The sequence below is a fragment of the Chlamydotis macqueenii genome, chromosome 2 (assembly GCF_036417535.1).
Source record: "Chlamydotis macqueenii isolate bChlMac1 chromosome 2, bChlMac1.mat, whole genome shotgun sequence".
Taxonomy (NCBI): Eukaryota; Metazoa; Chordata; class Aves; order Otidiformes; family Otididae; genus Chlamydotis; species Chlamydotis macqueenii.
Window position 1 is genome coordinate 28468808 of NC_141557.1, and position 27574 is coordinate 28496381.

Below are 27574 nucleotides of genomic sequence, written 5' to 3' on the forward strand. Positions count from 1 at the left end.
ACAGAAGCTGTATCAGAAAAAAAAATCATGAAAAATTATGATGTTTCCAAAATGAAACTACAGTATCCAAGTTCCTGTTTGCTCTCTTCCCTCCTGCTGTTCTTATTACACTCTTCCCTGTGATCAAAAACTTTGGCAACCTGACTGATGTGATCTCCCCTCTCCAGTTTTCTGCCACAGCCCTTGGAAATTCTTTCATTCTCCTGCATAAAGAAAAGGGCCTCTTAACTGCAGCAGACAGAGCAAACCAGTGGGTTCGTACTGAAACTTGGGCAAGGAGAGAGCAACATAAAGAAGAGTAAGGCTGTGTATCCAAGCACCCACATAGAAACAGGCCCAAAAACATGTATGGACACAGAGCATGGCCAATGTGTGCTGACTTCTACACTGATTCTGGATGTTCTGCTTGAATCAGGCATTAAAAGACCCAATTGGTGTGGAAAAAAAAGGACAAATCCTACAAGTTAGTGTAGTTTCCTTGCATATTTTTTGAGAGCAGACGTGTGTTAAAGACACTCTGATTCTGCCCCTGGTTCTGCATCTGATTCTGAGTGATTCTGCCCCTCTACTCTGTTCTGGTGAGACCCCACCTGGAGCGCTGTGTCCAGTTCTGGAGCCCCCAACATAAGAAGGACATGGACCAGCTGGAGAAGGTCCAGAAGAGGGCCACGAAGATGATAAAAGGGCTGGAGCACTTCTCCTATGAGGATAGGCTGAGAGAGTTGGGGCTGTTCAGCCTGGAGATTAGAAGGCTCCAGGGAGAACTTCTAGCTGCCTTCCAACACCTAAAGGGGGCCTATAGTAAAAATGGGGAAAAACTCTTCAGCGGGGCCTCTTGTAATAGGTTGAGGGGTAATGGTTTTAAAATAGAGGGCGCTAAATTTAGATTAGATATTAGGAAATTTTTTTTTATGCTGAGGGTGGTAGAACACTGGAATAGATTGCCCAGAGAGGTGATGGATGCCCTTTCCCTGGGAACATTCAGGGACAGGTTGGATGAGGCTCTGAGCAACCTGATCTAGTTGAAGATGTCCCTGTTCCTTGCAGGGGGGTTGGACTAGATGACCTTTGAAGGTCTCTTCCAACCCAAACTATTCTATGATTCTATGATTATACTCAGATCACTTGCTTTACACCTCAGCTGTTAGATATGTTTTTCATTATTCACCGCAGCTTGCAGTCCCCATGTCAATCCCTTCAGGATTGTCTTCTTCTTTTAGAGAAAAGAAAAAGCAATACAAGTTGTAAAAACTCTGGTTATTCAGACGTGCATGCAGAACTTGATTTATTTTTAATAGAACTGCAGTACTTTAGGTTTAAATCATATTAATGTAAAAGCATGTTTCCTAGTCCATTAAAGCTTAAATTGTGCAGATTAATATAATTCCTCTACTACTGCTCTATTTTGGAAAGCAACCAAATCGAAAATTCACTTCAATCTGAAACAAATATATTTTTATTATTATCTTTGATATAACTGGTCTTGTTACTAACAGTATATATTGCCAGTGTAATTTGAGGCAATTGAAACAAATGAGGGTACAGTTGTGCCAGATAAAATATAAGACCATTTCATTTCCTCTGTGAAATATCAAAGTTTATGATTCTGGTGTCTAGAATAGAATAGAGTTGAGATAACCACAACCCACATACCAGTTTCATTTGTGGATTGCAGACACTCCTTGATCTGTGCCAATAGATAACAGTACTATGTTTTTAAAGAGCTCATCATTTATATAAGAAGACAAGAGTTGAAATGAAAATGTGTAGAGGAAAACAGCCCTCATAAAGTGAAAGAAGCCCAAGATAGCTGTAAGGTGACATAACATCTATCGGTGAAATGAAACAGCTGTCTCAGGCAAGACAGATAAAAAGTAAATGACTTCAGAGCAGAGGAGGAAAGTCAGGACCAACCCTGGATTCCTCAGTCTTAACGGAAGCCCATAATGAAGAAAGAGGCTTGAATACTAAATGTAAGATTTTTTTAACTTCCACACATCTGGCACCTGTTGGACATGTATTGCAGTAGCTTGTATGTTGCTGGGATTCAGTATGGTAATTTTTGTCGTTCTTTGTGTTCTTGGTATGCATATGATAAATCAGATTTTTTAGAGCAATTTAGAAATTTTTGAAAGCACCACTCGGTGACACTTCAAACATTTCTGAAAGTATTTTTTTCCACCAAAAAAAATCTCTGTTAAAGACACAGCAATGATATGGAAAAAAAAAATCATTATCTGTCTTAAACACAAAAAGTCATCATGAAAAGTTGAAAATTACTGCTGAAAGCTGAAATGTTGAAGTACTTCAGAGCTGAGATTATTGGCATTCCAATTAAATGAGAATTAGTGCCTGTTTCCTTAAAGTTTCCCTTGAAATTAAGCAAGTGAACAAGAACTAATGTAGTCTAGCCTGGAAGGAAATATAATTTTTAATGCCCTGCAGTATATCGAGCAAAATAATCCTATTTCAAACATTATGTCATTAGAGTTGATCGGGATGATTAGTTTTGATTGGGCGAAAAATAGCCTAACACCAAAGTAAATTATCTATTCAGATGGAATAATGGAGAGAGCTTTAAAATTGTGGTCGGGTGTTGGGTATTATTTTTATGCAAAGTGAAAATTGTGCAGTTATAACCATGTTTTATGTTCCTCATTATCCAAAGTCTTACTTCCCTACATTTGCATGTGAATTTCTGGCATAGTTCTGAACACCTACTGGTGAACAGGTACATCACAGCATCTATAAATAAAAAATAAAGGTACTTGAACTCTTCATAAAACCAAGATACAATTAGAACTGCTGATTAACATTCAGGAGGTGTCAACATAAGTATTTTTCCTGTCATCAGCCCACCAGATCACTGGAAACAGTAGTTAAAGGTAAAAGACTTTGTTTATTCTATTATTTTCTTGCATTTGTGCTGGAGGTGGTTTTTGCCAATGAAATTGGCCCACAAGCTATTCATAAATACAAATGTAATTTGCGATATTCAAGCAGTGTGATATATTAATATAAAGGAAATTTACTAAAATATTGCCAAAGAACTATTTCCATTACAGGCTAATATAAAAATAATTATTAGCTGCAGTAGTAGCATAGCCCATTTTGCTAAACACTGAAGGAAAGCAGTTTTTCATATGAGGAAATTATTATTTAAGACAAGACAACAGACATAGGAGAAGAAAACTACATTGACAAATCAAACAGGCCAGGGTTTATGGACTAGTGCGTGCTAGTGCTGTCACATTGCCAGTGAAGTCCAAGGTGCAGCTTTGCTTCAGCACCCTCTCGGCCACATCTAGACGTGGTACTGGGTTTAACTCAGGCCAGGGAACAGTCGCACCAGGGACTGTGGTACGTGCAGCCAACCTGTTCTGAAATGGTAGTTTAGCTGTAAAGTTGTGACCCATAACCTGAGAGGTGGCCTGAAGTTGGAGAGGTGTTCATGGTCTGTTTCATTTACAGGCATGTTTTGCTATGTGTCATAAATGTGTTACTGAAAAATTCAACAGTTAGTAGTACAGTGGCCTCCAAAGCATATTCTCCCATAAGTACTACTGTAAGAGAGAGGGGGTGCATGCTGTGACCTCAGAACTATTTACCACTGAAGCATGTCAGACTTGGAGGATAGAGAACAAGAGCATCAGGATTGTCAAACAGGGGAGATGCTGCCTTTTTAGAGGCTGACTTTGAGATGTGGGTTACTGCTCTGAAAGATCACTGCTGCTTCATCTGTGAGACTGGCACCAGGGAGTTACTGCTTTTTTCCAGCCTCCAACCTTTATTGATTTGATTTGACCTTCACTCATCTAAGAAAGGTGGTGGTGGTGATAATGATAATGATGATGATTAAAATGTAACTATTCAAAAAGAAGTGGCAAGAGAGATCACTGTAAAAGGTTTACTTCGAGCAGTATGTCTCAGAGACCAAGCAGCTGTTCTGCTCCACACAGTCAGCTTCCAAAAATCCCATTGATAATCCTGCTTGTTCTTCTCCAGTCTTACCATCCTCTGTGAGGTATACTGTCCTCATCAGATAAAAGATTATATATTTGCCATCATGTTGTTTGCTAATGTGTTTCGTAGCCCAAAGGACAATTCATTGTTTTAATGCATGATTCATCATGCAGCAAGAACAATACTAATCACCCTTCCTGTTTGCATCAGCCATCACTCTTTAGCTCCTACTGTATCTGAATCAATCTGAGCTCATTTATATTAAACATGAGTTGTTTGTATAGAAAAAAGCGTGTTCTAAATAGTATGCATAGGTACTATACTGCAGAGATATATAGAGAGAGTTGAGTATTAGAGAAGATAAAAAGAGGAAATGGGAAGGATGTTTTCTTTTCTTAGGTTTAAAAAGCAAATAAATAGATTAAACGAACAACATATAATCAAATGTTATAGAGAAAAAATATTCAGGAAACCTAATGTGAAAATGCAGGTAAACTCATTTAAAAGAAAATGAAGAAGAACTTTCAAACTATCAGAACAGACTTAAAAATTCCCTTCTGATTTGCGTTCTTGAAGAAATGCAATACAAACACTATGAAATGTTGCATATACCTTTTCAACAGTACAGTCTCTAAGGTACAGCTCTGTATGAAGTTCAATGCATTTGCATTGAGATTTATTAACCTCTTCTCCTAAGCAGGCAAGCTGGACATTTATTTATTTTAATTTCCATTATTAAGGGTTTCTTACGTTATACATCAGCTACTGGGATTAGTGCGGTATTCTATTGCTTATAAAAAAAAAGATTAGCTTTGACTCTTCGGTTTATAATTAAACCTAAATATAAATGCTGTTTGTGTTTATTTGTTGCAAAATGCATATGCCTAGTTTTAAATCAAAAAACAATTTTAGATCCAAAATAGTAACATTGAAATTAAGTGTCCCATCAGAAGTGAACTATATCCTTAAATAATTCTCTGACTCATGGCTATTACCATTTTCCATGGACATAATATGTCATAAACCAGTGTATTTTAAAGATGACAGTACAAAATAACCCTACCTAATATTTCATGTGAATATTTCCCAAGGCATAGTATAAAACCAGGATGTAAAAGGTGCTATATCATTTAGAATTAAATGAGTCAAGAATTCTTATTTTTCTCTTTAGCTTTTAATATTTATTAACTTGTCAACTTGGATGCAAGCCAAAGCTAATTTCCATATTTCTGCTAATGACTAAGGAATTTTCTTTTGTAGTCTTAAACCTTGTAATGGAATAATTCTTGGAGAGCAGCTCATAAAAAGCAGTTTCAGACAACAATAAGAGTAAACTAAAGGTACAGTTCAGCTAAAACCATATGTTTTACATCAGCCCCATTCCAAAGGGTCAGTTCCCTGAGTGTATACATAAACTCCCTTATAAGGTGTACATACATTAGACATTAGGAAACCAAGGGAGAATATAAGCAATCTTGATATCAAGGCAATATTGATCACTAAGCTAGTTTAATGTATACCAGAATATTAGCAATAGAATAATTGCAGGGAACAGAAGAAAGAAAATGCACTATTTTGAGCCAAATCACTGGCTGGCATTTTGGCAACCAGATCTGGCAATCATGCCACTTTACGTGCCATCAAGATGCCTTGATTCTCTTTGAGCTGTAGCTCCTTCAAATATATTCAAGTCATACAGTTCTGTCTGATAATGGCCAAATATATGGTGCAACTAAGATAAGGACTCAGGCTGGGGAAACCATCAAAACCTATTCACACTGAAAAATTCCCAGTATTGCAAAACTTGCATTTTTGTGTAAACTATTCCACGAATTTTCATGGGGCTTTTTTTTTTGTTTGTTTGCTTTCAGTGGTTTTAAACATAGAAAGAAAATAAGAGGCTATCCTATTTCTGTGGTATGTGAGAAGCTGAAGAAATGACATTGAGGGCTGTCCTCAAAATGAAGCAAATAAGGGTTGTATCATTCTACCACTGTGCTTATACTGGACTTGGATCCTAGGCTGAAAGTTTTAGGAAAACAGTAATAAAAACATTTAAGGCACAGCAATAGTCTCACCTACAGGTTTCCAGGCATGACATATGGTATGTGTCACACTGTTAAGAGCACTGGTTTTTTTTAGGAACAGTAAAAACAGAATTTCATAAAGGTTCAAGTGAAAAAGGTTTGGCATGAGAGGTATAATTATAGATAGGAATTATTGAACAGATAGGGAAACCATTAGATTATTACAAGATACAAAAATGTCTTTAAAGAATTCATCCATCTGAAACAAGATTGGAAAAATATTACTGAAGACATTCTTTTTAAGCTGGATATATGTTCTGCAATATGATTTATGAAATAGGAATTCCATCATCCTCTTTATTGTTCTGCTACCTAAAAAGAAGACTTTGAAATGGCAGGTTTTTTTCTAAAATTAAGATTTATTGAAGATATAATCAGAAAGATTAGACTTGTCAATGTCTGCTGGATGTATGGACTGAGAAACGTATTTTTTGTTTTGCCAAACAATTATTTAAGCTCATGACAAGTTTTCTAAAAAACACCCTTCTTTGCATGAAGCCTTATTTCAGTAACTTTTTAAGAAAGTAGCAAACTAATCACTAGATTTCTAAGACATCAGAAGTAATCCAAGACTCATAATCATTCTCATGTTGCGTCCAGGACTGTAAGGTGAAAAATTTGTGCCTCATTCAGTTTTATTTCTATTTGTTCCTTTATTAAATAGCTTTATATAAATATATATAGAAGAAGTCTTTATAAAAGCATATATTGCATTTCTCAAGTAGAAGGAAATTCTGCTGGCATCCCCGCTATTTGATTCATTGTGTTAATTACTAAGTCTAGTCACATAGCATCAGCTCTGAAACATGACAGGGAAGTGAATTGCTCTGTGTTATAAGTGTTAGGGTATTTACATATTTGTCCAATTTTTCCCCTGATCTACAAACATATTAGTGCTTTACATGAATTTTTTGCTTTACAACTTGCACATAATGTTTCTGCCTGAACATCAGATAAAAGCTTAAAGGAAGGCTTGGTGTTTTAAAGGAAAACTCTTTTCTCACTTAGCAACAATTCATCATCCAAGCCCAGGGCCTTTTCAAAGCAGCTGCAAAGAAAAGAGTGGATGTTCTGTTTTTTCACTTGCTTTCTAGCTGTCAGTTATTTTATTAGCAACACTACAGGGGACCAATTATAACAAGAATAAACAAGATATCTATTTGGGTTTTTCATTATTTGACTGCTGCAGCTCCTTTTCCTCTGTTAGAGCTTTTCAGTTAAAAACACCCCACGCGTTTGTCTATAAACAGGATTTTGGAAGCACGCTTAGAGTAATGGTATTCACTGGTGCAGAATAAACTCAATCATAATGTTAAAATGAAGTCTCTGGGTTTGTTTCTGCACAGCTGCATGCTGCAGCGTGAATTTCAGTCTGGGTACACCTTACACTACCTTTAAGTGAGTAATTGCAGAGCTGCCCTATTTCAAAGACTTTGCCAGAAAAGAACAGCTTTAGCCAGTGGTCCCCTGTAGAGCTTTCAGGAGATGTACTTGAGTTAAATAATAGCTGTGCCCATGTGTCTAGATCAATGTTGTCAAATTTACAACCTTTGTCAAAGGCAAGGCCAAGTCTTGCCTTTGTTGGCCCATATGACTTATGACTTATCTTGTATACCCTTATGGCTTACAGTACTTGCCCTACTGTAATAACCTTGGAGAAGAAGAAAATCATACACTACAAACATAAAATTTTGATTATGCTACAGTCATTTAGCATTAATTCACTAACATATTTAAGACTTAAGTGTGTGGGCTGCATTGAATCATCACGGAGGATCTTTGTGGGTTTAAAAAGCCGTAAAGGTGTTGCACCCAGTCTGCCAAAGAAAGGTGTTTATACCACATCAAGCCACTGGCTAACAGCTGGGCATGAAAATTGAGTGAAAGGACCATAAAAATTAACTGAGGATATTTGCTCCTTTGATACTCCAAACACAGGCTGGATGCAGCCCCAAGGTTTGCCCCTGCCAGAGTTATTTTTGATGATTACAATTCCACCCATAATTGTCTATTAAAATCCAAATATTTAATACCGTATGAACAAGAACTCAGAATGAGGAAAACTATTCATACATCTATTCACACTAATTAACACTTCAAAGATCTGTGAAAGTCTTTGTGCAAAACTTTGCATTCTTACTTTCATCTTTGTTTGTATTTTGTATGAAGTTTTTCTGCCTTTATTGCTTATATGCTTCCCAAGGTAATTTGTCTCACAGCTGTGCCATGTTTCTCTAAGTCTGTGAAATACCACCATATAAAGACTTATTTCTTCTAGAAGAACAAAAAATACCAGCCTATCTATCATCTGAGTATCAAAAAACACTGATAGCATTCATATTAACTATCAGTAAACATGTGAGCAAGAGGATGAGTTATCGCCCTTGTTAAATATCCTTTCTTATCCCTCTTACGTATTTCATATAGGTTATAAGTCTTCTGGGCAAGAACACTTTTTCTGTCTGATAAAGGACAAATACTCTTATAGTACTGCTGTAGCTGCATGTTTTGGATAAAAGTAGGGCAAGGATAACAGTGAGGATGGTGGTGCGGTTGTGGCCTGCACATCACAGCTTTTGAGTATAACTTGATGGCTGCTAGTGTTGTGATGGTGCGTGTGTTAATTTGGAGGCCTCATGCACACACAGTGTTACCAATGTAGGTTCCAGTTTCTGTGCTGAAAATTGTATATGGAAGGATGATGGCCTTGGAGTAATTCAGCATATTTAGTTGCTATTGGTCTTTGCACTTGCTTGAAAATACCTGTTCCTTTCCAACTTATTACAGTCTAATAAAAAATACTATTTCTTCATACAAACTTCAATAGAAAAAAGTGTTTCTATATTATGTGTTTTTGTAAAGTAGACTTCACATTTATATTGCACAGGCATTATCTCTACACTTGATGAAAAGCTTAAGAGAGTACAATGATTCTGTTTCAAATACAACTTTACTTCCGTAAAGAATGAAGTGCAAAGAAATTTATGACTTGTGTTCCAGGTTCAGAAAGAATAAAAGGAAGATCTTCACCTGGTGAATTTATCAGACCTATGATAATTAATTGTAGGTGAGGTTCTGGCTTGCAGTGTTGGAGCTAAAGGTAAGAAATGCACCATTTGGATTTCAGTTTGGCTTTGGATTTGACCCTATACTACTTACTAAGTTTATGAGTGTGCTTAGGGAGTTAAAAACAATCTTGTTGTGGTATCACAACACATGTTTGTGAAGCCCTATCCTTCATGACTGACTAAAACTAGAGGAGAAATTTGATTAGAAATTTGATTTTTAGGCCCATGCCAAGCAGCACTGATATGACCATCACTTAAGTTACATTAACGTGCAATGCAACTACCCAACAGCTGTCTGTTGGACTTCCTGTTTATTCTTGCTTTGATTTATGCATTTGACTGTGCTCTTTAAAGCCCTCAAGTTTCAATAAAGACTACCTCTTACACTTTTTACTACTTTTCCAAAGAACAGTAGAAAGCTTGGATGGATATGGACGAAACATAGTGTTGATTTCTACAACAAAATTTAGCATTCCTTGGCTGACTTCAACGACTCCTTTAGCTGAGATCTCCTACCTCTGAAAATGGACTTATTAGAAGCGTGTCAGACCTTTGTGTAGAGATTCTCAGACTTGATGCAAAATGTTTATTTTATTTAGCACTTGATGCTTTTGTTCCTGTAATTTCCATACTTATTACTTTCATACTTGACAGCAATTCCTACAGAAAAAGCAAATAAACAGTGTCTGATTTGATTGACAAACTGCAATACTTGAGGCTTGTCATTCGCAACTCAGCAATTCAGCCAACCAATGCTGCTTATTTTCAGACTATTTCCTTAAAAGTTCCATATGGAGTCCGTACCCTCAGTGCAAGGGTTTATCCAGAAAATAATGACATTGAAGAGAAAGTCTTATCTTTTTTTTTTTTTTTGGTGTATTTTTGTCAACATTATTTTACAAGGAAGAGGAAGCATCAGTTGTTCTAAGGATATGGAGACCAAAGACAGCACAGGCTGCAATGTACAGGTGGAAAACTAGCAAAAAAAGAATAAAACTGCAGTCTAAAGAACTAAAGACAGTTAATGCTAATTAAGTAATCTAGATTAATAAATTCATTCAAACCATAACCTTGTCAAGTACTTTCACCTGATTTTGCCAAGTTTCCTTAGTCTACAGTATTTGCTTCTTATTCTGTGTACTGAGCTCCCAGTGCTCTATCTGGAAGCCTAACTATAGCAGAGGCACTGTTAGAATAATCCTTGTTTTATCCTAATTTAGTGGCTAGGAAAAAAGTTTCACATGATCAATATCATAAATCCAAAGTACTACAGATCTAAATTACACTTTTTCCCAATGTTTTTCAGTATTTCTTGAAAGAAGGAGGAGGTCAGGAAGATTAAAAGCTGTATGCTGCCCTGAGAATGAGATTTTGCAGTTCTGCATCCTGCGAGACTCCACGATGGATGTTTTTAACATGGTACTGAAAGAGGAGACCTTTATACATAAAATTAGTAAAGAAATTATGTGAACAACAGCAACAAATCTCTATTTACAGTTTGGGCACTGGCTAAATATTTCTATTTTGATAAAGGAATTAGAATATTAAAATACTAATTATCTCAGTAGTACATTGACATAGAATAGAGTACTTTGTAGTAATGAGCCATCAGAAGCTAATAAAGAGAATTTTGCTCATGCAGGAACTATTTTTCTCTGACATAACTCTTCCATATCTATTGGTCTGATGCCTTATTTATGGCACCAATTAGAATCAGGGATCACCAGGAAAACAGCTAATAGACTATAAGCAGTATAATGCTACATGTAATCCTGAAAGCTGAGTGAATGACATCAACAGTTAGAGGTAAATGTTCATTGGGGCAGAGAACTCTGTAAAACATGGAGTTATCCTCCAGTAAAGCCAATTTCACACAGTAACAGGCTCTTAATACTACTCCCACTTTATAATACAAATCTAGTAAACTCTCCCCACTGATGAGAAACATTTTGACATATTTTCGATGCTTAAGAAGTACCATCATGACTGACTGAACTTAAACTGTGCCAAAATAAATAAAATCTATCTGGTAATTGATTGTTCTTTCTTTTCTAATCAGCTTTTGAAAGGAAATTAAGGTTTCTTATGCAAAACAAATTAAGATTTTGTTTCTGCATCTGCCCATCTCTCCTTCCCTAACAATACGTAAATCTGTTGACTCACTTTTATGAGACAGAAGACAGTGGTTTCTGGTTTTCTGATTAGGTTACTACAAGCTTCATTAAAATTGGCAACTGGAAGGAGGAGACCCAAATATGCATCCCTGATATAAAGAGAGACAGAAATTCAGAAGTTATGAACCGTGGTTGGAATCAGTCAACCAGCGACACAGTATGCATCTAATGTCCCGGCTAGCCACAGCACATGCTTCTGGTGGATGTCATGAGATGAGGGAAAACTTGGGCTTAAGTTAGGGGATAACATCAAAATCTGCAGACATTGAGGCTTTAATAATTCTACTATTCACAAAACTTCCTTTTATTGTGTTTATTCCTTTATACTTGTCAGTTCAAAAATGCTAGGGACCTTTTATTTAAATGTGAATATTTATTACTAATGTTTAGCAAACAAACCAATTGCTCCTGGAATAAGTGGATTTTAATGGAGTACTTTCAGAATCACAGAAAAAGTCATTTTTAACAGTGAGTAGGGAATTGTATTAGAGAAAGGAAGATATTATTTTCCCAGAAGCTAATTCTCTGTCTCGTTGCCTTAGTGCAGAGCATCTGACTGTAACCTTTCCCACATCTTCTCCTTAGATCCTTGCAACAGTCTTAAAAGAGAGAGAGTCTGACTGATCCTATTGTTTGACATGCAAATCTTTTGAAAGACTACATTTGAGAAAAAAAGGAGAAATCTTTTGTGTAGCAAGCTTGCTTGGTTATTATTAGTACTACTATTATTACTCTTACAGTTGCTCCATGCTATTTAAGAGCTAAATAAATAGTAAAATAATTTTTAGGGAGATAGAATAGCTGGAGGAAGACTGAAAAAATATTCAGCACTGCTTATTAGAAGTTTTTTTTCAAATTATTATACCATTTCTTATGTGGCTATAATGTCACTATATATGGAATATCTATCTGCTTATATAGAACCCTGGAATTCTTCTATATGTTGTAGTTCTGACTTATTTCCTTTCTTCCTTCCAAAATGCTGAGATTTTCTATGAAGCTACCATGATCTCCCTAATGTGTTCTAATGCAATCATACTCCCTAACAAAAATTTAGGATTTCTGACATAACTGCTAAACTTCCAAGGAGCTGCTTGGGATTTAGAAACACTGCTTTCATTGACTTTAACAAGAGTAGTGAGACTCTGCTGCATGCAAAGCTTTGAAAATTTAGGTGGGATTGTTAAACATTAATAGTTAGACTGCAATAGTTAGACTCAAATAAATTTAAACAATTGAACTAGTGATACCATAATGCCTCACCAGAATTTTATTATAGTTTCTCATAAAATAAGGAATAATTCATCAAGGAATTTTATTTTGTCCTTCCTTCAAATATTATTTTTTGATGTCTCCTGTCAGCCATGACAAACAAGTCCCACAGTAGCACTGTTTATTGTATTGGCAATGTAGAACTGGGTAAGCTCATCTTTGTTTTCTGTTGGTTATAGCTAATTACAAGAATTTTGGAGCTATTATAAGCTGTTGCTTAAGTATTTGCCATTGTGGTATTATAGTCACTTCCAGAATATATATACATATGCACACACGCATACATCTTGAAATTTGAGGAGATAGATAGAAAAATAATGAAGGAAAAATGAAAATTGGTGAATTGGTTCTGAAAATACAGTATTTGTCTTAGTGTTACAATGCATTTTAGTGATGGGAGTGGGAAAATTTATGGAGAAAGAGTACTAATTTTCAGTGTGGCGTAAAAAAAGGAAATAGTAACAAAAAGAACAAATCAGGGGTGAAAAGCCTCAGTGTACAAAAAGTAACAAATAAACATCAGCCTTTACTATGACAACTGAGAGAAGAAAGGACCATAGTCACTAGGAAGTCTGGAATCAGAGATTTAGTATGCAGTGAAATGTGAATTCTGCAGCAAGATGCATACATCCAACTGCATCATGGAAGGGAGTAATGTGGACCTCAGCAAATAGAGCCAATGAGGGAAGCATAAATAAGAGCAAGTGTCCATCGCCTTTTCTTCTCATCTCTGCCTGCTCTTGTCCCTAACATTCTCTAATAGTCCATCTGCAGATACTTCATAAGAAACCTGTAGCTATCTGTTGGAAGTGTTCAGAAGTGGAGAACAGGAAGGCACCTGTGATTTCTCAGAGGAAGAGGGATGTGTACGGCATTGAGGAAACCCCAGCTATGGAAGGAGATAATGTCTGTTGTGCTGCTGTTTGCTCAGGTCTCTGCTCTCTGCTGAAAATATCACGAGCTCCAAAGTGTTGCTCCTCCAGAAAGCTTTGCAGAGAACAGGACTGTCTTGTCTGGGACACCAGACAAATCCAAGCAAGCACAGCTTCATGTGCACTGAACAATGGGATTGTGAATTTCACATGTGAAGTACCTAGGAGAAAGTGCAATCAAAGTCAATCTTCTTGGTCAACTGTGCAGACATCTGGAAGGCAATTTTGGGTGAGCAGCAAGAGTGAGTTCCACGCCGTTTCAATGTATCCATGCTCAATAATCATGTTCCCTAGTCTGTGATTCACCACAAACCTCTACAAATACTTGAGGTGCTGCTGATTTGCCACTGGAATGATGGGATTCATGGGCTACATTGTGCTTCATGGTAAAAGACTTTTTGTCAAATAGTCACGCTAAATTTGTAGCTGGAACTAGCTGCACATTAGCTAGACTTAAAGAGTTTGATCCTGTGACAACACACCAAAGCAAATAACTTGCCTATTGATACGCATGTGCATGTTTTGGTTTCAGAGAGGCTAGTGATAGAAGCGAAGCTGTGCATGCTGTTTTACATTTATTAAATTGGATTACATTGTTATCTCAGTTATTTCTCTCTTCATGCAATATATTTATTATTCTTAAATAATACTCCTGGTTACAAACTGAAAAAAAAAGTCACTTCAGACAATAAAGCTCTCCATAAATATTTTCAAAATTCACCTGATTTTAAAGTAGCTGACTTCCCTCCTCCTCTTCTGTATTTGTCATTTAAATAAACAAACTAACTAACAAACAGAAAGTATTGCTTCTGGACTTAAATTTTCTGACATTTTTCATCTTGAGATAATTTTTTACAAATGAATTAAAAGCTCCTCGAAGGTCTTCTAACAAAAGTGCTGATGTAGTTTGGTAAGAGCTTTGGTAGGAGGATGCTCTAAGTGGTGCAGATAGGTAGCTACAAAACTGCCAGATTAGCTCCAAAACAGTCACCAAACAACGGAGTTTATATATAAACTATAGTATTTCCTTCTGAGATAGTTTAATTCTGACATTTATTTCCATTTCTACTCATTTTGTTTCTCACTGATTAAATTATTTCCCAAATCACCTTATCATCATTCCTTATCGTTAAGTACTACTACCAAATTGGTTTTGCTCAATTTGCATATTAAATGCAATAAAATGTGTTACCACAGAAGAAACACATGCCTTAGAATGTGACAACCTGAAAACATATAATTTTCTATGTTAAAGTGGGTTCAAAAACTGTGAAATGTTTCACTTTTTTTTCTTGCTAGGAAGCTAAATTTGATCTATTTCTAGTCTGCCCCAGTCAGTTCTTAAAGCAATTTCTAAACATTTAGCTCACAGTAAGAGAAATGCTTTATTTTAGAAAAAAAAAAAGTTTATATTTTTAAGTTCAAAGTAGGTCATCTTGGCCTAATTAGGAGGTTATTCAAAATATTCTGAGGACAAGTCAAACTTACACTAAAAGCAGTGGTGAAATTGCACTGAAGATAAAGCAATGATGCTTTAATTGGGTCAGAAATGTAAGTGGAAACAGTAGCTTAACTATAGATTTTAATGCAAGCTCTGATGTCTAAGTAAAAATTCCCAGTGTTTTAAGTTAGCTAATTTGAGTTAATCAAATCCATTTAAAATGAATAAAGATTACAATCATTTTGATAGTGTAAGTGCACCCAAGTTACTGGAGACCATTGTCCTCCTTAGGTCACTCATCACCCAATTTTTAGGCTGCTCATTTCAGTTCTTCTCTGCCATGCTTCATGCCAGAAGGTTGTGCCTGCTCCTGCTTGATTATAAACTGCGATGCAGGAGCCTTTTAGGGCTTTACAGGATCTCTTAACCTTTTATGCTGACCCTTAAGAGCCTCTGGATCTGTGTTAGGCTTAACAACAAAAGGAAGCTCTGAGTGTATCTGGGCAGCATAAGCATCTGCTGCTGTTTGGCAGGGAAAAGAAGTTGTACTGAGACAGAACCAAGATGCAGAAGGATGGGGAGCTGTCTTAATCTAAGTCAGAAAATAACATTTCACATTAAATAGGTGCCCACTTGTTTAATTTAAGGATGTGTTCTCTCTTTAGACAATGTGCTACTAGCTCTATCCATTTCCAGAACCGAGGCTCACCTGAACCTCAGCTACAGGCACTTATCCAGGATCCCAAATGTTGTATATACACTATGTTCATTAATCGCAAGATATCCATATACATTTTCTATCATGATAGAGTTTTAAATTGAAAGTTAACAGAATACATTTGCTATTTTTAAAAATGCTTCTTCTAATATCAAAATGGAAATTAGTAAAGATAATGCCTTTCATTGATTCCACTGACCTTGGAGGTCTGTACTAGATCAGCAAGTTTTACTGTTTTCAGCCAAGTAGTATTTTATCGAGCCACACAGAACTACATAAGCATATAATGAAGTGAGCTGTCCTAATATATAGATAAAATCGATCCAGGCAGATACCGATCACAGAATACTCATACAGTCAAGTAAGAAATATCAGTAACTGCTGGAAACTAGAGAGAACCGAAATAATAGAATTTCTTAATAAATTTAATTATAGTCATCAGTTACATTATAGTACAACTACTACATAAAAAAAAGCCCCAATTATTACTAGTATATAACTATTTTGTGTTGAATCATATTTAAAACAACACACTTCAAACAATTTGGTAAGCTTGTGTGCTAAGGTTATCTTAGCAATATAGTTCCTGTTTTGTCTTAGGTACAGTTTTAAAAGGAGTACTTTAAAGTACCAAAAGAAATTATCAAAAGTTTAAGTTTTATATTCCTTTAAACCACTGTTCTTAAGTTTACCAGGAAGAAATATACATAAAAGAATTGCTTAACTAAAATTCAGCATATGATCCCTTGGGATTTCACATAAAGGAGTGAAAACACACCGAGCGGCTTTCAAGTTTTCCATTTGTCTTGTAAAACGGAAGAGTCATTGAAAAGAAAAAAAAAATTATCACATTTTTTCATCCCTATCTTGGCAGCCACAGGAGATGGAAAGCAAGCCCTTAAGCCTGGCCGGGTATCCAACAGCACTTCTTATCCTGTAGTTTTCTTCTTAGTTCCCCCTTCTAGCAATGGATAAGGGCAAAGACTATCTGCATGCAAGTACCAAGTTTTGGGATTTCTTACAACGACTTTGGTTTTCTGTACCTTGGTTAAAGTAGATAAGGCCAATGGAGAAATAATCAACTTCCTATTTCTGTTGAACCCTTGACAAATTACTCTCAACCTTTCCCATAATTTATTAGCTACTCCAGTTTATACCTAGTAGACAGTACAGATGCTGCAAGAAATGTTTTGTATCTTTTTCTTCACCAGAAGACTTGGGTTTTCATTTTTTTTCTGCAATAATAAGTGTATTTCTCTATAGTAAGTGTATTTCTCTATAGCTCAGAAGGAAAACAAAGTTCCTGTTAGTACTTGAACATTTTGTGCTGACCTATGTATAATAGCTTTTATTTTACTCACAGAAGGACTTGCTCGGGATAGGAAAAAATACAATACAGGAGAAGTGAGTCTATAAGAATTTTGGAGGTTGATATTCCTGTAGTCCTTGATGTAGTATGATGGGAGTATGGTCAGATATCTCTGGCTAACAAAATGTTTACTCTTATTTGACCTTCCATTTTATTAGGTCAATTACTTAAATTTATTTTACAAAGTATTCAACTTTGGATTCCCTCATTAATACCACCACCAATAGTTAATCCCACTTAATGAGACAGGGATATAAGAATTCTAGCTACATACAAACTTTCTTTCGAATTATGTGGTTAGGCTTTAGTTTGACAGACAGTGACATCTTCACAGAGATGTCCATGTTTCCTTCCATTCTCTTCAGTTTTTTTCAGAGGAACGGCCATTTTGGCTGTTAATGGATTCATAAAGAAATTAAATGACTCATCCTTGCCTCAAACTTGATTATGCTTGACAGAATCAGAAATAAAAATGGGAAGAGGGGTCACATATAGATGATTCTAAGCACACCTGCACCTACTTTGCATTAGGACTAACCTATAGGACATGTAGTTCTTACAAAGACATGTGTGTGGAGGGCATGGTGTATATGACACACATCAGACAGGCCCTAGGGCTTGTGGTGAGCCTAGCCTTCACATGGAAGCACTCCACAAGGTCGCAGTTTCTTATATAGCGTCCCTTTTTATTCCTGCACTGGTCTAGAAACCTTGTTCAACGTCTATGCTGTCTGATGGACTTCGGTTGGCTGGTAATTTTGAAACTGCTTAAAATCAAGTACAAAACAAAACAATAAAATAATTACAGGTTTCTTCCTCCCCTCCTTTTTTTTTTCTTCCCTTCATCACGTTGATCTGTATATAAATTGATTGAATGTATCTTTCCAACTTTTTTTTTATCCCCAGTGTGGCTGCATTGCTGAGTTTAGGGTTGAGGTAATTTTATGAATGTTTATCAGTTCCAGTGTTAAAAATAAATTGGACCAACTTGCTGTGTTTTCAGCTTTCAGAGTTCAAAAGTGAGAATTATAACCAGCTATGCTAGGAACCAGAGATTCAGTGAACTCTAAGCTTTTCTTTGGGCACAGGAAGCTACACTCATGCTTGTCAAGGAGATTAACATGAAATCTGATTGAGTCTGGAAGACTATTGCTGCAGTGGATTACAAGTTTGATCTTCTCTTTTTTTTTTCAGGGATAAACAACCTCAAGGGCTAGGACACTGGCACAGAAAAGCAGATTATATCACCGGCTGTGAAAAAAAAGTGTGGCCATATGGCAGGCCCAATAAATGAAAGTAAATGGAAGTGAAGCAATACATTCAATGAAAGTATGGTTATGTACTCTTGTACAAAATCATTATTTCATTTATAGATTAACATGTACCCTTTCTCCAACTCCTTTCTATCTTATTTATTCAGACTGCATGTTCTTTGGGAAAGGCCAATCTAGTATTAGGAGTATGCACTGTATCCTGCAGCTATCATAGTGCACATGTTTAAAATTGAGACTTTGAATAATCAGATTAGAATAAACACAGGGATAAAGATTTATAGCTGCTGGTGGAGTGTGGAATTTCTAAAACTGTATAGTACACTACATAATAAGGAGGGAAATTCAGGAGAATTTAGCAGCTGACAAAAGAGATGTATCCTCTAAATCTCTGATGTCAAGAACCACAAGAGTATTCAGAGAATACTTACCAAATAAAAAAATATATATATAAAAAAAAGAGATTCTCACAACTGGTCATTTCCCTCTAGATTGCATGTGTTACTGTTTCTTAAACAGGCAATATCTCTGAATATAAAAATTAAAAAAAATCAACTAACAAACTGAAAAAAAAACCCCAGATAGTGAGAAGTAATATTTCAAAATCCTCCTTCAGAATATCACAAGAAAAGCTATCACAAGACAAATCCTCATAGATATAGTCTATATATACTTACTAGCAAAAACAGGGCTACGTACCTACCCTAGAATAATACACAAAAAGTACATCACCGTAAAACCCAAAAGCATTAATTTCAGTGACAGCACATCTGCACTAAATGCAGCTTTCTCACTTCTCAGTGACTGCTTTCTGAGTGATATCAAGAAAAGGATTCTAATGGTTTTAACTCTGTCCTAAAGGAAGATGATCACTGAATCAGATAAACTATTAATCTGTTTAAAGCTTGTTACTCCTATTTTGCCAAGGCTGAGAAGCTTTGCAGCGAAAAGCAGCCAGGACACTTCCTGCCAAGAACCAGACATCTCATGCATGTTTCATAAATATGTTTCTCCACTGAAAACACAAGGATTAAGCAAACACTAGTTCACTTTGCAAAAGCTTCCACTAATGATTTTTAAATAACTCCAAAAGAAATCTTGGCTCTATTTAAGTCAACAGTAAATTCTCATTGCATTCAGTATGGCCAAGATTTTACTTCTAATTTTCAGCCACAATATAAAATCTTTCCATTTTAAATGAGGGTAACAATACCTCATACAAATGCACTGAATATGATGATGCCTATTTTTATTGCACTTGTTAAACTTCTAAATACCCAAATAGATGCCTTTTTACTATTAATTCAAATAGACAGATTAAACCAAGCTTATGCTTGTATTAAGTATTCATAGAAAATATTAACAGAAAGAAACTAGTATTTCATAATAAAGCTCTGCCATTCGTACAGTAACATCCCCACACTTCAGTTCTCAAGTAAGCACTTCTATGGCATTGCAAAAGACATGTCAACAAAATAGTGGTGATGTATTTAAGAGTGTTGATAAAGAGTCTTCCTTTACTTAGAAAATCATAATCTTTATGGAAGAATGGAGAAATAAATGTAAACACCAGCAAGGTTTGCTTTGCAAGCGTTCTGGGATACCAACATGGAATATTAAAACACACTAAGAAATAGGCTTATTGCCTCATGTGCAGTATGAGCATAATCACTGCCATAGCACCTCACACACCTGGGAACCCAGTGGAGAGGAGATAAAGAGAAATTTTCTTTTCTAGGCAGTAAAATATTTAGAGAGCTGTTCACAAACAGCCCCTGGATGACTGCAGTATCCTCCGCTGCTCTAATGATGCACAGATGTGAGTGCAGCTGGAAGGGCTTGGAAGCTTGGCGCGGCTCACCATTCAGTTGGCCCCTGTCCAACCCCGGTGACACAGAGCTCAGCCCTAGAAATCCTGCCTACTCCTTGCCCAACGTGATGGCCTCTCTTTTAAGAACTGACTTCCCTGAGCAGATTCAGCTGCAAAAGGACACATCATACGAAGGAGAGAAGAGCGTATGCCATTTAAATGCCAGAGGAGATGAGCGCTCTGTAGTGGCTGCATGCATGTCACTGTATTAATATGTAACATACCACCTGAAGTGCAAATATTAAAAAATATTTAACATCCATATATCTATATATAAAGCATGTATTATGTGTGCATGTATGTGCACACTTTAGTAGAAAGTATTTTATACTCATAGCTGTACAAAAGTAACTTCTTATTCATAATGTACATTCTTCATCCTACTTGTATTTTGTAGTGTACAAACATGCAAAAAAAAATAATTCCCATAGCTCTTTTTTCTTCCAATCAGAAAAACATCATAAAGAGGGTCTTAACCCTTCAATCTTGCCCTTTAAAATCATTAAGTATGTTCTAGACTGCATAAATTCACAAGGCAGAGGGCAGTGCAGGTTGCTCTACTTGCCTGGGCAGATGCAATATGCTGTGCTCATGGGGCTATAGACTGCCACCAGTGCGAAAAAAAACAGGCTTGTTTGCCCAAAGTGGTACCGCTGCGGTGTACAGCGTTCTGCTGAGTAGGTTTCCGTAAGGCTTAGGGCACACTTGAAAGTGAACCGTATGGTCCCTCAACTGACAGCGTGAGACAGAACATCCAAGTACACCTCTCACCAGAAATAAGAAGTTAATTTTTCTTCTCTGTTGGAAGTTACATGCACTAATTAGTCCCAAGAAAATTAATATAGTCAAGATTGCTTAAAAGAAGCAAAGTTTATTTGGCTTAGAAAACAGAGATAAAATCCAAAATAGTATGCATTCTGCAGAATGAATGTTGTTGAGTCAAAAAAATATGCAAAAACTGACCTTGCTAAAGTTAAATGTATTTGTATGCATATAGAAAACAATAAATATACAAAGTAGCTCTGAAAGTCACCTCTGACACCTTGGATTGGTAAAGCAGCTTTTGTCTCTACCCAGCTGAAAATCCAGTCCTAAAGGGAAATGTTAGTCTCCTTCAAAGCAATCACAAAACTCCATTTGACCATAGTGACTTGAAAATATCACCCTGGATCCTCCTTCCTTCCTCCCTGACCTGAAAATAGTCAATAGGCTGTTAACACAAAGCCTGCTGTAGCTGATGGGGAGCTCTCTTTTAATTTCAGCAGGTTTTTTTATCAGTCCTCGTACAGTATTACACAAAACTGGTTAGAAGCAAGTAATGTGCGTATACCTCACTTCTGAATCTACAAAGATCTCTACTTGGTATTAACAGTCTTTCAGTAGAAAAAAAACTCCACAATATGGAATACAAATACTTTTGTGTCCTGTACAGATGCACTTGTAAGTCAAATATATACTTTATTATATTATTTGTGTATGTGGCGCTCACTTTTTTTTTTTTGTTTTAAGGTACTAAATCATATACTTACATGATCCTCAAACAGCTAATTATCTTCTAGCTATTTAATGTACAGTGAATTCCCTTTTTCAGATTTTATTATGAGGTCCCTTCTTTTTGAGAAAGGTCAGGCTTCCACCAGTGACCCTCAGTTTGTTGGTAGATATTTTATATCAAGGCACTTTTCTACTGCAAATTCTACAAAGTTTTACTTGGATCACTTAACTTTCCTGCTTACTCAGGAAGCTGGTGTCACAGCTGCAATGAGATGTTGATGGGAAGAGGTGCTATTGCTTTTTAACACAAAAGTAGCCAGTGATTCTAGCATGTCAGGAAATAGCACAGCCTAACAGGAGGAAAGCTCCTGACAAGCAGAAGATGTATGAGTGAAAAGGATTTCTCAGGCTAGCAAGCAGAAACCCTGGCTATCTAGCTGAGGAAGGGGTGAGAGAAAAAAGACTGAAGACAAGAAAAATTGAGACCTTAGGCAACATATCTATACGCATTTATATACTGCTGTCACTGAGCTTTTTTCATTTTCAATAAATGCAACATACAAACAAAAAATCCATCCAATTTTCTATGTCAAAATTCATGTTCAAAAACATTTCCCTGTGTCAATAATTTGTAATGGAGGAATTCATTACATTTCCACTGCACATTTTACATCCTTTGCTTTCCTATGCCTGAGTGAGTAGGCCACTTGTTTCTGTCTCGTCATTCTGTGTTTTGGATGTAACAAATCTCTCTTTCTGGGGTCTTAAAAAGCTCATTTTTCTCTCCCATAAAAGGTCTCTGTCATGACTGAGAAACACAGCAAAATATATCCAAGTAGAATTTCAGATACGCTACCGGACTGTTTATTTTGCGTTTGATGTGCACACAGGTAGATAATGGAATATTAAGCTTCATCCAGAAGAGCTCCTGTGTTTCTGAAGCATACTGTTCAAGCTGCATGAGCCGGTGAATGCAGCTACATGACTCATTTGACAGCTGGGGCAAGCACCTAGGCTTCAGGATTAGGAGGTCTATTGCTACGTTCAATATAAATCATATTTACCTGCCTGACCACTGCACGCTGTATTCCGTGGTGGAAATATTACTTTGGCAAGATACTCTAAATTTGAGGATCCCATTTTGATTTTGTCCATTATCCTCTATTTATTAACTGCTCAAGCTCAGGTTATTAAAGTGTAGAATTTGTAAAAACTTGACTAATCTTTACTCCAGCTACCAGGCCAGCTGTGAAAGTTTTGATTTGAGATGGGAAACAGGTAAGGTTTGAGTCATCTTTTTTATCCTCACCATGTAAATATTGTGTGGCAGTCTAGATCACCTTTAAATACACAGTTTGGGCCATCAGTCAACTCCTGACCTTATTCCCCCCTGACAGGGACTGGTAAAAGCGAACAATTGCCAGAGCCCTGGATAAAGAGCAGGTTGGGTGATGGTTCTTCACTATATCTATCCATCCATCCATGCAAAAAAGTTCTTTCACATCTAGATGTTGTGCCACCAGCATAAAACGGCTCCTGGAAATTTTCTCTCTTCTTATTTTAGGAAGAGATAGATTCAACTGCTTGCTTTGTTAGACTGTGTTACAGAAAAACGGATGGGGTCCCTTCTCTGATGCTGGATAATAATTTGCCAACCAGCTTTTGCCAGTGATGCAGGCATTTAATTTTCATACGTAAAAATAAAATAAGATTTAAGATGGAAGATCTTTTAAAACCCTTTTCCTGTTTGAAGGTGTAAGACAAGTTCTGTTCAGGTACAATAATGTAGGTTGAGATACAAAATACTGTGATCTTTAATATAAACAGCTACTGACACTGAAATAGTTAAGAGAAAGTATATCAAATTAAAATACCCACAGTTCAGACATGATTCATACATACATTTTATATTATTTGAATGTTTTAGAAATAACTTCATCTTTAAAGAATGCCATTATAAGGCTATGTATAAAGAAAGAATGCTATTTTCAAAATTAATCATAAACTTGGTTTTATTTTTATTTCACACTACTGCACTAATATAAACTCATAATTATTAGTCTTAATTTAGAACAGGGTGCACCAGACCTTCTCCTGCAGTTATTCTGCTATTGCTTTTTTATGTGGAGTAATAATTTAAACGCATTGGAATATCATGCTTTTGTTTTTACTCTCAACCTAATTCTCACTGCATCCCAATAGGCTAAGCAGTCACAGGATATGTAATGAACAACTTCTGCATTTGTCAAATATGTGTAGAAATTGATGGACACAGACAGAGAAAGCTCCTGCCCTAAAACCAAGAACTTCCTGTAAAAACTGATGCAGCCCCATCTGCCTATTCCATCACATGTATTTTACTCTTTTTTTTTTTTTTTTTTTTTTGTCTGGAATAATTCCTGAACCTACCTAGGTTTTTATAAAGGGGAGGGAGAGATAAAATTTGCATGTGCAGAAAAACGCTTCAGTGATCCCTGGTCATTTTAAGCACATTGTCTCTACAGCAGGGACGAATTTTCCTCCCCTAATCTTCCAAAATGCTAGGAGGTTAAATCTGTTTGACACATCATGAAGATAAGAACAACATCTGACACAAATTTTCCTCTTAACATTCTTCCAGAATTCTATAGACTCTCATGAGATGTAAGTGGTGCTAGAGTAGGAAGTTTGAAATTGGGATGAAATTCTGTTTTCTTCCTGTTGATAATGAGTTCTGCTATTTTTGTACTCTCAATCTAGCAAAAAAAAAAAAGGGAAAAAGAAAAAATGTTAGCAGTACTGAGGAAATCTTATTAGATTCAACCCTATTTTTAAACAGCTAGGATCAAAATCTTCATTCAGACACACTGGTGCCACCCCATTAAATTCCAGCAGTGGCACCACTGGTAGAGAAAGACTGACACTCAGATTTTTCACCATTAAGTAATCTGTTTTCATTACCTTCTCAGCAGTTTGTTTCATTTGCCTGCAGTAAGGAGACTAAAATTAGAAAACATTTCATGTTCATACTTAGTTTGCTTTCAATGTGAAAAAAAACCAAGTCTATAAATTTGTCTATCAGGTTATGCCTTGTGCAGTTCTACTAAAAAAGTTGTCTTTACATTATAGTGATTAACTATAAATGGTGTAGTGCATTATTTTGTCCAAAGTAATTCAAATTAATGACCCTAGAAATACTATTTGAGGTGTCTAAGTTACAAAGCTTTGCCATGAATATTACCAGTAGAATTTCTATTCTCCTTCGTAATGTATGCATTGTCATGTGTTAATAAACTATTTTATGATCATCTTCAGAACTTGCTGTCTCTTGCAGGAGTTCCCCATGCCAGTATCATATCAGTTCTAGTAGCAAATTAATGTCAGGTAAATGCTAATAGTAAACTATCAAAAGTTTGAAGGCATTGTTCTTGCCTTGAATTGCATATGTAAGTTCTCATTTCACATTACCTAACATAACACTGATTCTGACTGAAAAGAAAATAGAAAAAAAAATTGAACAAGTCAAGGTGTGGTGATCTCATAGGCTCTTCAGCGGGTAACTGTGAGAATAACATTAGCTCAGAAAGTCTAAAAATTACTTTTTCATTTCATTTGCATGAAACTTTTCAAAAAGAGAAAAAGGAAAAATGTGGACTACTTTTCTGGTTTAGATAAATGTTACTCTGGATGCTAAAAATAGATTTGTTTCTCAATAATGGAAGGAGTGTGCATTTTCCTACATTGTACTGGCTCATGTCATTCTTACCAAGAAAGTGTTAAGCCCTACCAACCACAGATAATATTTTGAAATGATTAAAAAACCTCCAAAGTTCATCCAAGTCAGATGGCACCAGAATTAACACACATTTGGGAAACATGCCATCATGGTGGTATCCAGAGATGCTCTTAAAAAGCTTAGAGATCAGAGGAGGAGATGAAACGATTTGAGCTCCATAGGAACTTATAATGACTACACACTGATGCCAGGATGCTTCTAAGGAAAAGTAGATAGATCCTGAAATCATGAAAGCATGAAGTCAACCAACTTCTGGATTTCAAAAGAGAGGATTGAAGAGTAAGCTTTTCTGTGAAGTAATATAAAAAAAAACAACTGTGGCAATGATGCAAGTGAACATCTATTTTTTGGAGTTCTCATAGACCTGCTGTGCTTCACTTCATCCTGGAGAAAGGGTTTTCTAGCTCATTCTATTGCTTTCACAGGAAGGCTGGCCAATGAGTAGAAACAATAACTTTGTGTGCACTTGCACATATCTAATTTTTTTCAATAATTCATTTTCTGTTCTAAATACCTTTTTAAAATTCCAGTAATAACTTTTCAACCTTTCTTTCTGACAAAGTATTACAGTCCAATCAGCATTAAACATACATTTGCTTAGTTTTAAAGGTCATTCAATAGTCACACACCAAACTATCTTTAAAGGTAAAGTAGATCTTGAAAGCAGATCTGAAATGTACTTCTTCAGATGACATTTGGCTAGAAATCCCATCCAAAATTTAAATTATTCTTTTAATATCAGACACACCCTTCTAATTCCTTAGAGGCAGTTAAATATTTTACACTCACGAGGAACCTTCCTTACTGCAGGCAAATAATACAATTCCTGGCTATAGTAAGAATACAACCAAAGGAAATACATTAGAATGTGCTGCACGGAGTATATGTTCATGTCCCAAAACTACGGAAACCTGTACTTCTTTCTACCCTTGGTTGGCAGAATTAATTTCAGATTTCATCACCCTGCTGTGTATCAGGATCACTGATAAGGAGGCACAGAATGACTGCATTAACAGAAATCTGACAGTGGCAGGCACAATGCTGTATTGTAAGAATAACAGACAAATCTTCTGTATGTGGCTCATTAACGAGACGTAGGCCAGGCCTACACTGATCATTCCCAAAAAAATCTGCCACAAACTGAAATGTAGCAGCTGTATCCATCTTAGTCAAAACAAAAGGCAGCAGAATATCATTCTCTTTCAGATAACACGACATCTGCTCAAGCAAAATTACATGTCACGGTGTTAATGAAGGACCTCATTTTTCCTAATGACAAGATTTAGTTATTTTGTAAAAGTTAATAGCCAAAGATGAACATTAGAAGCTAGGATCCTAAAAACCCAAAGTGCAATAGTTTCTTCATGCTGTCTTCAGGGAATACCATCTTTGCCTTCATGAAGATGAAAAAGGTAGAAGATTGCTTTAAAGAAGAAGCTTTAAAGAAGATGGTTGAATATTTTATCACAGGTAAGAATGCAAAGAAATACTCCAGATACTGATAGGCTGCTACCAAGTAGTTACAAAGTAAGATCAAGCACATGATTTGGTTTTACGTGGAATAAATGGTTCCTCTGTCCCCAGGGAAAACTCACAGTGGAAAAAGGTAAGCAGGAATTTGAGGCCTTGCAGAACTGCAATTTTAAGAATAAAAACAATATATGGTCTAACAAAAAAAAGGAATCAGGGACTAACAAAGTGCATTGGTATGTTTAAAAAACAAAACAAAACAAAGGACTACTGAGGAAACAGCAACCAAGTACAGAATTTAATTACTAGGATAGATGTATCAACCCAAGAATTAATTATAAAATAGCAAAAATTGTGGAACTTTTCTTTTAGGGATATGAAGAACACACATTGTCATTGTACCAATAAAGCTAGTGAATTTCAATGCTTCTAATGTCCCAAAGATGAAGACTTAAGCAAGCACTTAATTTCTCCTCACAGAATAATTTAAGACAGACGTACAGCAAGTAGTGTGGCCTAAGTCTCTATGGGTGTGAGGTTCAACATAAGAAAAAACATCTGCAGTGAGAAATTAGTCCCATGAAGTAAAAAAAAATAGCATGGCATGTTTGTATGAAAATAATGTGTTATTGGTAAGAAGAAGAGGAGGCTCCGGGGAGACCTGATAGAG

General features: G+C 36.1%; 1 long non-coding RNA gene across 3 annotated transcripts in view; it reads left to right on the forward strand.

The window, feature by feature from the left end:
* LOC147601611 (uncharacterized) overlaps positions 1 to 14282 on the forward strand; it is a 49224-nt gene extending 34942 nt beyond the window's left edge. For 2 of the 3 annotated variants that reach the window (XR_015257771.1, XR_015257769.1), the window contains 2 exons: positions 9051 to 9150; positions 13328 to 14282. This is a non-coding gene — a long non-coding RNA (uncharacterized LOC147601611). The remainder of the gene's footprint in view (positions 1 to 9050; positions 9151 to 13327) is intronic. The other variant, XR_015257770.1, reaches the window with a different exon arrangement.
* Positions 14283 to 27574: the final 13292 nt, after the last annotated feature.